The sequence below is a fragment of the Lolium perenne genome, chromosome 2 (genome assembly GCF_019359855.2).
Source record: "Lolium perenne isolate Kyuss_39 chromosome 2, Kyuss_2.0, whole genome shotgun sequence".
Taxonomy (NCBI): Eukaryota; Viridiplantae; Streptophyta; class Magnoliopsida; order Poales; family Poaceae; genus Lolium; species Lolium perenne.
Genome location: NC_067245.2, coordinates 232,598,330 through 232,610,284, shown reverse-complemented (window position 1 = coordinate 232,610,284; position 11,955 = coordinate 232,598,330). Strand labels below are relative to the sequence as shown.

The following is an 11,955-nucleotide window of genomic DNA, read 5'->3' as shown; positions in this document are numbered from 1 at the left end:
TTAAAATTCATCCGTCTCCCGTTGGCGTTGCCGGAGATCTGCCTCGCTTCTCCGGCCTTCAGGCCATGCATGGAAGCGGTGTAAATATTGGCCCCGGTCTACGAGAGGGCTCCGTTCCCCTGGTTTTAGAGCTTTGGTTTGGTGGGGTGGCACTTAGATGGTGGCGGCGGCGATGTCTTCTCCAATCACTACAACAAGACAGAGCTTTGGTAACACCATGTTGTGTTACTATAGGTCCAAAACAGTGTTACTAGGCCACGTAGTAACTGATTTTGAGATGTGTTCCATTTGACCGTGTTACTAGGTGGTGTCCCGAGTTACACATAATAATTTTTACCATATGTTAAATATTGTGTTACAATTTATATTGTAGTAACACGCATATTCTGTGTTACTAGATGCGCTGGTAACACATTTTCTAAATTATAGTAACAAAGACAGTAACATCTTTTCATAGCCGTAGAACATTGGTGGTAACATATATTTGTAGTTGTAGTAACATAATTAGTAACATTCTTTTTAGCTTCATGACCGGAATAGTAACATAATATCTATACATTGTAACACTATGATTTATACCTAGTAACACATTTTGTATCTATGGTAACACGAACAGTAACATAATAAATGTATTTTTATTATTAATCACAAAATAAGGTCCCTAGTTTATGGAATATATTATATATTTATTTAATATAACTAATGCATACGCACAATCAATTAATTACTTTATTATGATGCTTGGTGTCATTACAATGTGAGAGAAATTGAAGCACCCACCATTACAATGTGAAAGCTTGAACCACGACGTATCCACACAAATGGAATTTATTAAGATATCTATTTTAAATATATAAGAGTGTAGGATACATATATATTGTAATGAATAAATGCCAATATATTTGGCGCACCATCTTAACATTCATTTCTATAGAAAACACAATTGTGAAGAACATTACACCGTATCATTTATTACACCGTATCATTTGCATAAATTCGACGAAACAAAAATATCCTCTAAAATGATATTACTCCGTACAGTTTTCAATCTATCAATATAAACTATAACTACTGATCAAAAAGATCTTCAAACTTTATTTGCTCTTGATCCAACCAGGGACTTCAGCTGAACTCAATCTTTCTTTCGAATCTGTAAAATATAATTGAAAACTATAGTTGATGATTAAATGTACATGAATAAGATTCTAGAATATTAAAGGGAAGAAAATAACTCACGAAAGCTGTAGGCCAAGCAATTAAGAATCCCAACGAAAAATCATCACCCATGGTCTTGCAATCAGATACTTCCCTTACTAATTCCTCACTATCCATATTAGGTTCATCTATGCGCACTAGTGAAAATTGCGCACCCAACTCAATACCACCGGCCTTAGTTGCAGGATCAGTGCTACGAATAGTAGCATATGCAACATTCCGCTTGTTTGGATAGGTTGAAGTTCTAAGAACAACTTCGGAACCAGCCTATATTATGAGCAATATTAGAATTCAATGACAAGTATGATATGTTTGCATGAAAAAATGGCAAATGATATACATGGTCATAGGTAAAGGAAGACTACCATGACATTCACTTTGTTATAAACACACATAGATCCCTGATGTCTGCAGGGGATGGATCTTGTGGAGGTTGCAGATGGCCATTAGGCATTCGTGGGTAAGGTGCTTACTTTTATGCCTAGCAATGCATCGAGTAATTGTCTTCTCAATGGAGAATTCTGCACTAAAAACGTTAATATGTTTTCGGCTTAAGGCAGGTCCTGGCAGCAAAGCATGCTAGAGTAAAAGGTGAATCCTAATCCCTTGTACAACTCACTTCAAGTGCCTTGTTTTTTATATGAAATGGAGGATAACCCCAGTATATTTCAAGTGCTTGTAGTTCAGTACAAAATGTCTCACAAACTAGCAAAGTTAGGATGAGTCTGTTAGATTCATGAATACTTGTCTTTTTTTTGAGAGAATGAATACTTGTCTTGGGACTAAGATGCATCAGAGTTGTAGGTAACAAAGATTTTACTTTTTCTTACAATAGTATATGTAAATACATTTATGCCATACGAGTAATTGAGTAGTCAACAAGTTTTTGAGAATGCAAAGATATAAGCATGAGGATGATGTTGCCATATAAATTCGTTGCTAATTATATTATTTGCACCTTCTTCATTGCTAAATGTGATTTTATTTTGTCATGCTTGAACAATATTATGTGGTAGAAAATAATTTATAATAACAAAACTATGTGAGCATATGGATAACCATCTCGATAACAGATTTATATCAGTAGAGACGTGCATGTGCCCACTTACTAGTCTGTTTGGATCTCTAATACTAATAGTAATAACAAGAGAAAGTACATGCTTAGAAGATTAATGATGATCTACCAATTTCAGTATACACTACCAATTCATTATACGAAGTTCCATTTTGACACAGTAGTGATCACACAAGAAAATAATAAATGAAGTTGGTTACAGGACAACATCAATAAATCTGCAACTACATTTTGTAATGCCATTTTGGTGATACCAGGTATTAAAGGGAACATCGTGTAACTCCAGAAGCAAATAACTTGGCGATTGTAGATATTGTGCGGATATTTACCTTGAGTGAAGAAGTATGTCGTCTTCTTGAGGGTTTTGAGGGTACTGAGCTTCCACGCTTATTTCTGGTCCCCCGCTGGTCTAATCTTGCAAAAGATTCATCAATATGATCTCTCGTTTCCCTCACCTACACGCGACAATAATAGTACATGGAGTGATATGCATAGCCCAGATCTACAGAAAGCTGCAACTTCAAAACTCAAAAGCACATGAATATTACCTCTGGCATAGAACCACTAACAGGGTCTTGTGCCGGCAATGAATTTTGTTGAATAAGTAATTAATTTCTATTGTCATGCTCACCATCCTGGTTGGGTGACACAGAAATGTTAAGCAGGTAACTATTTTATATTCTATCTTTTCTGACATGAGTAAAAGTAGTCATAACCTTTTCACGTGAAAACAATAAATTATCCTGACATACGCCATGTTGCATAGGCGAGTGTGCTTCAACAGGTCCAGGTCCACTGCATTGGACTCCGAGAAATAATATTATTGTTTGATCGTAGATTTTCCTACAGAAGTAACAAGTCTGAGTAAAATATTGGAAGAAATGCATACAACAGGAAGAGAAAAGGACTTCATTTACCTCTTCTTCCATTTAATTCCCATGGCCTTCTTTATTATACCTATATTCAAGCCTTCTTATATGTTCCTTCAACATTGCTATTTACCCCCAGACATCATGTTCACCTTCACACGCTGATCCATCAGTTGTAGTCATATTGATGTTGTTGAGATACCGTGGTGTTCGACCATAGACTTGCTTAGGAGTTGAAAGCAAGCCCATGCCATGAACCTGTCCAGTCTTTTCTTCCCCTAACACTCCCCGCAGGGCATCACCTTCCCATGCAACTCTTCCATTGATATTTTGTCCCAACTCTGGTCGTTGAGCTGTTAGATCCTCCAATCGATCCTATAAGAAAAGAATCATGCATATAATACTTGCTAGACTGAATTTGTAAGTTGACCCCAGAAAATTGCAACTTTAAAATTAAAAAGCACATAAATATTGCGTACCAGATGGTCATTTTTCTCTTTATTTTCAGGAGCATCTTTCTTCTTGTGAGTTGTTAAGTAAACTGTTGATCGGTGTGGTCGTTTCTTCTCAGGATCATCTTGTCTCTACAAAATAAAAAGAACAATGACATGAGAAGACAGAGACGGAGTTGAATGAGGATTACTCACTATATCTTCACCCCAATGAGCATAACTCTTTGTTCCAGCATTATGTGTATTCTTCACAAGGGAACGACTAATTATATTCTTCTCAACTAGGGTCTGTTATGATGCAATCATACCACGGAGTTGAATGAGGATTACTCACTATATCTTCACCCCAATGAGCATAACTCTTTGTTCCAGCATTATGTGTATTCTTCACAAGGGAACGACTAATTATATTCTTCTCAGCTAGGGTCTGTTATGATGCAATCATACCACAAGTGCAACTTTTAAGATCAACCCAAGAACTTAGATATGAATGTAGAAACATGAAAGTATGGTATCAGATTCATTACCCTTCCTTTTTTGGACTTCCAAAATTTAATAAGTCCACGCCACTGGTCACTATCCACATCATCTAGACATAGCTTATACAAAGCCTTCCTCTTGATGTCTGGAATTTTTTTATGGCTGGGTTGTAGATAGCTTTTTTTTAAACAAGATTTAAACTTCCTCCAATCTCTTCCAATTGTTTTGAGTATCCATTTTTCACATGATCTAGGATACACAAACTTCGTCTGAAAGTAAAAATAAAAGTAAATAAACCTGTAGAAGGGCAGCAAATAGAATATTGTACTGCTTATTAAATTGTGAAGTACCTTTACGCAGTCTAATATTGTTTCCTCGCGGCTATTCTTCTTGAGATCACGCCAATCATTTATGGTTAGTGGGCAAAATCCTCCGCTAGTTTTTGGTCTCGAAACAAAATAACCAGATTGGCGGGACAAAAGCATTTTTCTTTTTTAAAAGGAGCATGGATTTATTGATCAGATTTGTGAATATCCACCTCTAAGAGCATCTCCACCGGTGTGCCCCAAATAGTCGCCGGCAGGGGGGCCGACACTGTCGTATGGGGGCGCTGGCACAGCATCCTCCATTTGGGGAGCTGATCCCACACCGTCGCACCATACGGCAACCCCGATAGATGATTTGAATTAAAAACTCAAACAAAATCATATAAATTCGAATAGCTTGTCGAAGATGTTTACAGAGAACCTCCAATGACTGAACCCGTGAACCAAAATCGTTCTGAACCAGATCCTGAATCCCAAGCTTACTATGACTTGGTGAGAGATGCAGACGAGTCTTTATGGCCAGAGTGTGAACTATCTAGGCTTTCCCTTTTTGTTATTCTCTTCCACATAAAAGCCACTAACAAGTGGAGCAATAAATCTTTAAACGATCTGCTGTCAGTTCTGCAGAAAGCAATTCGTAATGGTATGAATTTGGCTAGTTCATTTCATGAGGCTAAGAAGATTGTGGGAAAACTTGGGCTTAATTATGTGAGAATCCATGCTTGTGAAAAAAGCTGTCAGCTTTATCGGAAAGAGAAGGCAAATGATGACTTATGTTCAAAGTGTGGAATTTCTAGGTGGAAGAACGTACCATATAAAACTACCCTAACTAACAAGGAAAGAAGGAAGGCCGTCCCAAGGAAGGTGAAGCGGTACTTTCCAATTAAGCCAAGGCTTAAGAGGCTTTTCATGCACAAAGATAGCGCAACGGCTTTAAGATGGCATGACGAGGAACGCATAAAGGATGGAGCACTGCGTCATCCAGCTGATTGAAAGGTCTGGGAAGCCATTGATTCTAAGTATGAACACATCGCGTCAGACTCCCGGAACATTAGGTTCGCAATGGCAACCGATGGGTTCAATCCATATGGGACGATGAGTACCAAGCATAGTTGTTGGCCTGTCGTCCTAGCGCCTTATAACCTCCCCCCATGGTTATGCATGAAACCCTCTTCTCTTTTGCTTACGCTGATTATTCCAGGTCCATCTTACCCTGAAAAGAACTTCCATGTCTTCATGGAGCCAGTTTACGAAGAACTAGCTAAGTTGTTTGAAGTTGGAACCTTTACATATGATGCATCTCGAAATGAGATGTTCCAACTTTATGCTGTTGTGTTGTGGACTGTGAGTGACTATCCTGGGCTTGCGATCGCTTCAGGACATAGCACTAGCGGTGAGTCCGCTTGTTTCCCATGTAGTGATGGAACCTTTTCTATACGCTTGAAACATGGGCAAAATATTGTTTCATGGGGCATCGCCGGTTTCTGCACCCAGATCATGAGTTCCGGTATGATGCTGAATCATTTGATGGATCTGAGGAACATAGAGTTGGGCCTACTGCTTATTCCCAAGTTCAAGTTTTAGAAAAGATAAAATCAATTAAGGACTTTGATGATTCGAAAACTTGGAAGTTTGTCAGCGGCCTATTCTCCTATTTGCCTTATTGGGACTTTAATTTGCTCTGCCACAATCTGGATATCATGCACATTGAGAAGAATGTATGTGAGAATATATATGGGACACTTCTAGGAATAGAGGGAAAGTCTAATGATAATTTAAAAGCACGGCTAGATCTAGAAGATATGAATATCAGGGCAGAGTTACATCCTAAAAAGAAACCTAATGGTAAGTATTTTTTGCCCGCAGCATCTTATATCTTGTGCAGAAAACAGGCGCAACAGGTTTGCAAAGTACTTCACGGTATAAGAGTTTCAAATGGTTATTCGGGAAACATTTCAAGATGTGCAAACGTTTCTCAAGGGAGGATTTCAGGCCTTAAAAGTCATGATTGTCATATTCTAATGCAACAACTTCTACCTCTTGCTTTGAGAGGTTTACTTCCAGATAATGTCACATCGGTCTTGTTTGATCTATGTGCATATTTTAGAGAAGTTAGTGCAAATGTTCTTTATGTGAGCGAGCTTGAGAAGTTGGAGCAACGAATAAAAATAACATTATGTCGTATGGAGATGATATTCCCTCCGGGATTTTTTACTGTTATGGTGCATTTGGTAATGCATCTAGCAGCCGAGGCAAAAATAGGTGGTCCTGTCTCCTACAGGTCGATGTGGTTTCTTGAAAGGTATGGTAGCTTCGTTTGCAAATAGATGGACTTCACTATGTTATCTCTACAATAATATATTGTTCAACAAATTTCTTATTCAGTTTGCTATTTTGTTCATGTAGATATCTAGGTAAGGTGAAGTCAAATGTCCATAATAAAGCTCATCCTGAAGGATCTATCGCTAAGTATATTTGGCAGAAGAGTGTATGACATTCTGTTCCAGATATATTGTTGGTTTTGAGACCAAACATAACATGTCTTCACGAGATGAATATAATGAGGAGTTGGCTGGGGATCCTGGCGTTAAAGTAGGATCAGTTTTATTTCCTAATGATGGGAAACCACTTGGGAAGCCTTGCAATTATGTTATAAGGGGTTTGGCAAAAGTAGAGGCACATAGATACTTATTGTTTAATTATTCCGATGTGAATCCATGCCTTAGGTAAAATCTGAAGCTTGCAAATTATTATAGTTTTACCTTTTTTGTACTTACAAGTTCAATATCAAATACCTTGCAGAAGTCTTCCTAGCTTCAGCCCATTTCGACAACAACGCCGAGAAGTTTGTGGGAGTGGTTGATTCTCGAGGACTTCTTCTGGATGTGGGGTTCTTCGGATCGCCAAGGGGTTTCATGGAGCCATTCGGTGACTTCTTGTCCACAACCAACAATGTCATGCCGACTCAAGGAGCGGCGGCGCTCCATCGACAAGGTCTGGAGGTTGAAAACGAAGGGTAGGCATCTTGATACGTCTCCAACGTATCTATAATTTCTTATGTTCCATGCTAGTTTTATGACATTACCTACATGTTTTGTTCACACTTTATATCGTTTTGATGCATTTTCCGGAACTAACCTATTAACGAGATGCCGAAGTGCCAGTTCCTGTTTTCTGCTATTTTTGGTTTCAGAAATCTTACACAGGAAATATTCTCGGAATTGGACGAAACGAAAGCCCACGATCTTATATTTCACGGAAGGTTCCAGAGCACCGAAGAGGGACCAGAGGGGAGCCCTGGGGGCCCCACCCCACCTGGCGGCGCGACCAAGGGGGGGGCGCCCCCCTATGGTCTGGCTCCACCAGGACTCCTCCGAGGCTGCCCTTCCGCCTATATAAAGCCTCCGTCGTGAAAACCCTAAGAGAATAAGCCACGGGACGAGAGAAGTTACGCAGCCGCCGCCATCGCGAAGCCAAGTTCGGGGGACAGAAGTCTCTGTTCCGGCACGCCGTCGGGACGGGGAAGTGCCCCCGGAAGGCATCTCCATCGACATCACCGCCATCTTCATCGCCGCTGCTGTCTCCTATGATGAGGAGGGAGTAGTTCTCCCTCGAGGCTGAGGGCTCTACCGGTGGCTATGTGGTTAATCTCTCTCTCATGTACCTCAATACAATGATCTCATGAACTTCCTTGCACGAATGAGATCCATATGATGAGCTTTGTATCACTATTAATCTATGTGCTACTCTAGTGATGTTATTAAAGTAGTCTATTCCTCCTTCATGATGTAAAGGTGACGGTGTGTGCATCATGTAGTTCTTGGCGTAGGTTATGATTGTAATCTCTTGTAGATTATGGAGTTAACTATTACTATGATAGTATTGATGTGATCTATTCCCCCTTTCATAGCTTAAAGGTGACAGTGTGTATGCTATGTTAGTACTCGGTCTAAATTGCAATGGTCTATTATGCTCTAGAGGTTACTTAAATATGAACACCGAATGTTGTGGCGCTTGTTAACTCCGGCTTGAGGGAGCTCTTGTAGCCCTACACAATGAATGGTGTTTGTTATCCAAGAAAAGAGTGTATGTAGTACAAAGGAAGAGAAGTTATTTATTTATGTGATCATTGTTGAGAGTGTCCACTAGTGAAAGTAGGATCCCTAGGCCTTGTTTCCAAATAGAAAAGTTACACCACAGAGAATTGCCTCCCACGCCAGCAAGCTATTTTCTGGCACCGTTTCCAAATACTGCAAACATTGCTTGTTTACTGTTTTACTGCATCTTTACTTCCTGCAATATTACCACCATCTATACCACCTGTGTTTTACTATCTCTTCGCCGAACTAGTGCGCCTATACATCTGACAAGTGTATTAGGTGTGTTGGGGACACAAGAGACTTCTTGTATCTTAATTGCAGGGTTGCTTGAGAGGGATATCTCTGACCTCTACCTCCCTGAGTTCGATAAACCTTGGGTGATTCACTTAAGGGAAACTTGCTGCTGTTCTACAAACCTCTGCTCTTGGAGGCCCAACACTGTTGATGGCGTGTATTTCACACGTTCGTTGGGCAACCCCAAGAGGAAGGTATGATGCGCACAGCAGCAAGTTTTCCCTCAGAAAGAAACCAAGGTTTATCGAACCAGGAGGAGCCAAGAAGCACGTTGAAGGTTGATGGCGGCGAGATGTAGTGCGGCGCAACACCAGGGATTCCGGCGCCAACGTGGAACCTGCACAACACAACCAAGATACTTTGCCCCAACGAAACAGTGAGGTTGTCAATCTCACCGGCTTGCTGTAACAAAGAGTTAACCGTATTGTGTGGAAGATGATTGTTTGCGTAAAAACAAGAGAACAAGTATTGCAAAGAGATTGTATTTCAAGAAAGAGAATTGGACCGGGGTCCACAGTTCACTAGAGGTGTCTCTCCCATAAGACGAACAGCATGTTGGGTGAACAAATTACAGTTGGGCAATTGACAAATAAAGAGAGCATGACAATGCACATACATATCATGATGAGTATAGTGAGATTTAATTGGGCATTACGACAAAGTACATAGACCGCCATCCAACTGCATCTATGCCTAAAAAGTCCACCTTCAGGTTATCATCCGAACCCCTCCGCATTAAGTTGCAAGCAACAGACAATTGCATTAAGTATGGTGCGTAATGTAATCAACAACTACATCCTTAGACATAGCATCAATGTTTTATCCCTAGTGGCAACAAAGCACAACACAACCTTAGAACTTTCTCACATCGTCCTGTGTCAATGCAGGCATGAACCCACTATCGAGCATAAGTACTCCCTCTTGGAGTTACAAGCATCTACTTGGCCAGAGCATCTACTAGTAACGGAGAGCATGCAAGATCATAAACAACACATAAGCATAACTTTGATAATCAACATAACAAGTATTCTCTATTCATCGGATCCCAACAAACGCAACATATAGGATTACAGATAGATGATCTTGATCATGTTAGGCAGCTCACAAGATCCGACAATGATAGCACAATGGGGAGAAGACAACCATCTAGCTACTGCTATGGACCCATAGTCCAGGGGTAGACTACTCACACATCACACCGGAGGCGACCATGGCGGCGTAGAGTCCTCCGGGGATGATTCCCCTCCGGCAGGATGCCGGAGGCGATCTCCTGGATCCCCCGAGATGGGATCGGCGGCGGCGGCGTCTCCGGAAGGTTTTCCGTATCGTGGTTCTCTGCACCGGGGTTTTCGTCACGGAGGCTATTTGTAGGCGGAAGGGCAGAGTCGGGGCCAGACGAGGGGGCCACACCATAGGCGGCGCGGGCCCCCCGGGCCGCGCCGCCACGTGGTGTCGCCACCTCGTGGCCCCACTTCGTGTGTTCTTCGGTCTTCTGGAAGCTCCGTGGAAAAATAGGCCCCCGGGCTTTGATTTCGTCCAATTCCGAGAATATTTCCTTACTAGGATTTCTGAAACCAAAAACAGCAGAAAACAAAGAATCGGCACTTCGGCATCTTGTTAATAGGTTAGTTCCGTAAAATGCACGAATATGACATAAAGTGTGCATAAAACATGTAGATAACATCAATAATGTGGCATGGAACATAAGAAATTATCGATACGTCGGAGACGTATCAGCATCCCCAAGCTTAGTTCTGCTCGTCCCGAGGTGTAAAACGATAACACGATAATTTCTGGAGTGACATGCCATCATAATCTTGATCATACTATTTGTAAAGCTTATGTAGTGAATGCAGCGATCAAAACAATGTGTATGACATGAGTAAACAAGTGAATCATATAGCAAAGACTTTTCATGAATAGCACTTCAAGACAAGCATCAATAAGTCTTGCATAAGAGTTAACTCATAAAGCAATAATTCAAAGTAAAGGCATTGAAGCAACACAAAAGAAGATTAAGTTTCAGCGGTTGCTTTCAACTTGTAACATGTATATCTCATGGATATTGTCAACATAGAGTAATATAATAAGTGCAATAAGCAAGTATGTAGGAATCAATGCATAGTTCACACAAGTGTTTGCTTCTTGAGGTGGAGAGAAATAGGTGAACTGACTCAACATTGAAAGTAAAAGAATGGTCCTCATAGAGGAAAAGCATCGATTGCTATATTTGTGCTAGAGCTTTGATTTTGAAAACATGAAACAATTTTGTCAACGGTAGTAATAAAGCATATGCATCATGTAAATTATATCTTATAAGTTGCAAGCCTCATGCATAGTGTACTAATAGTGCCCGCACCTTGTCCTAATTAGCTTGGACTACCTGGATTATCACCGCAATACATATGCTTTAACCAAGTATCACAAAGGGGTACCTCTATGCCACTGTACAAAGGTCTAAGGAGAAAGCTCGCATTGGATTTCTCGCTTTTGATTATTCTCAACTTAGACATCCATACCGGGACAACATAGACAACAGATAATGGACTCCTCTTTTAATGCTTTAAGCATTCAACAACAATTAATTCTTTTCTCATTAGAGATTTGAGGATGTTTGTCCAAAACTGAAACTTCCACCATGGAACATGGCTTTAGTTAGCGGCCCAATGTTCTTCTCTCACAATATGCATGCTCAAACCATTCAACTCAGAGTAGATCGCCCTTACTTCAGACAAGACGAACATGCATAGCAACTCACATGAAATTCAACAATGAGTTGATGGCGTTCCTCAAGAACATGGTTATCGCACAACAAGCAACTTAATAAGAGATAAAGTGCATAATTACATATTCAATACCACAATAGTTTTTAAGCTATTTGTCCCATGAGCTATATATTGCAAAGGTGAATGATGGAATTTTAAAGGTAGCACTCAAGCAATTTACTTTGGAATGGCTGGAAAATACCATGTAGTAGGTAGGTATGGTGGACACAAATGGCATAGTGGTTGGCTCAAGTATTTTGGATGCATGAGAAGTATTCCTCTCGATACAAGGTTTAGGCTAGCAAGGCTTATTTGAAACAAACACAAGGATGAACCGTGCAGCAAAACTCACATAAAAGACATATTGAAAACATTATAA

General features: G+C 40.3%; 1 long non-coding RNA gene and 1 pseudogene across 1 annotated transcript; one reads left to right on the top strand and one right to left on the bottom strand.

Annotated features, from left to right (window-relative positions):
- Positions 1-1,251: 1,251 nt before the first annotated feature.
- Positions 1,252-2,954, bottom strand: LOC127330505 (uncharacterized). The gene is made up of 3 exons (XR_007869302.2): positions 2,839-2,954; positions 2,620-2,745; positions 1,252-1,482 (listed from the first exon to the last, which is right to left on the bottom strand). It is a non-coding gene; the product is annotated as an uncharacterized lncRNA (long non-coding RNA).
- A 1,937-nt stretch (positions 2,955-4,891) lies between these two features.
- Positions 4,892-7,437, top strand: LOC139835754 (uncharacterized; annotated as a pseudogene).
- The last annotated feature ends 4,518 nt before the right edge of the window (positions 7,438-11,955 follow it).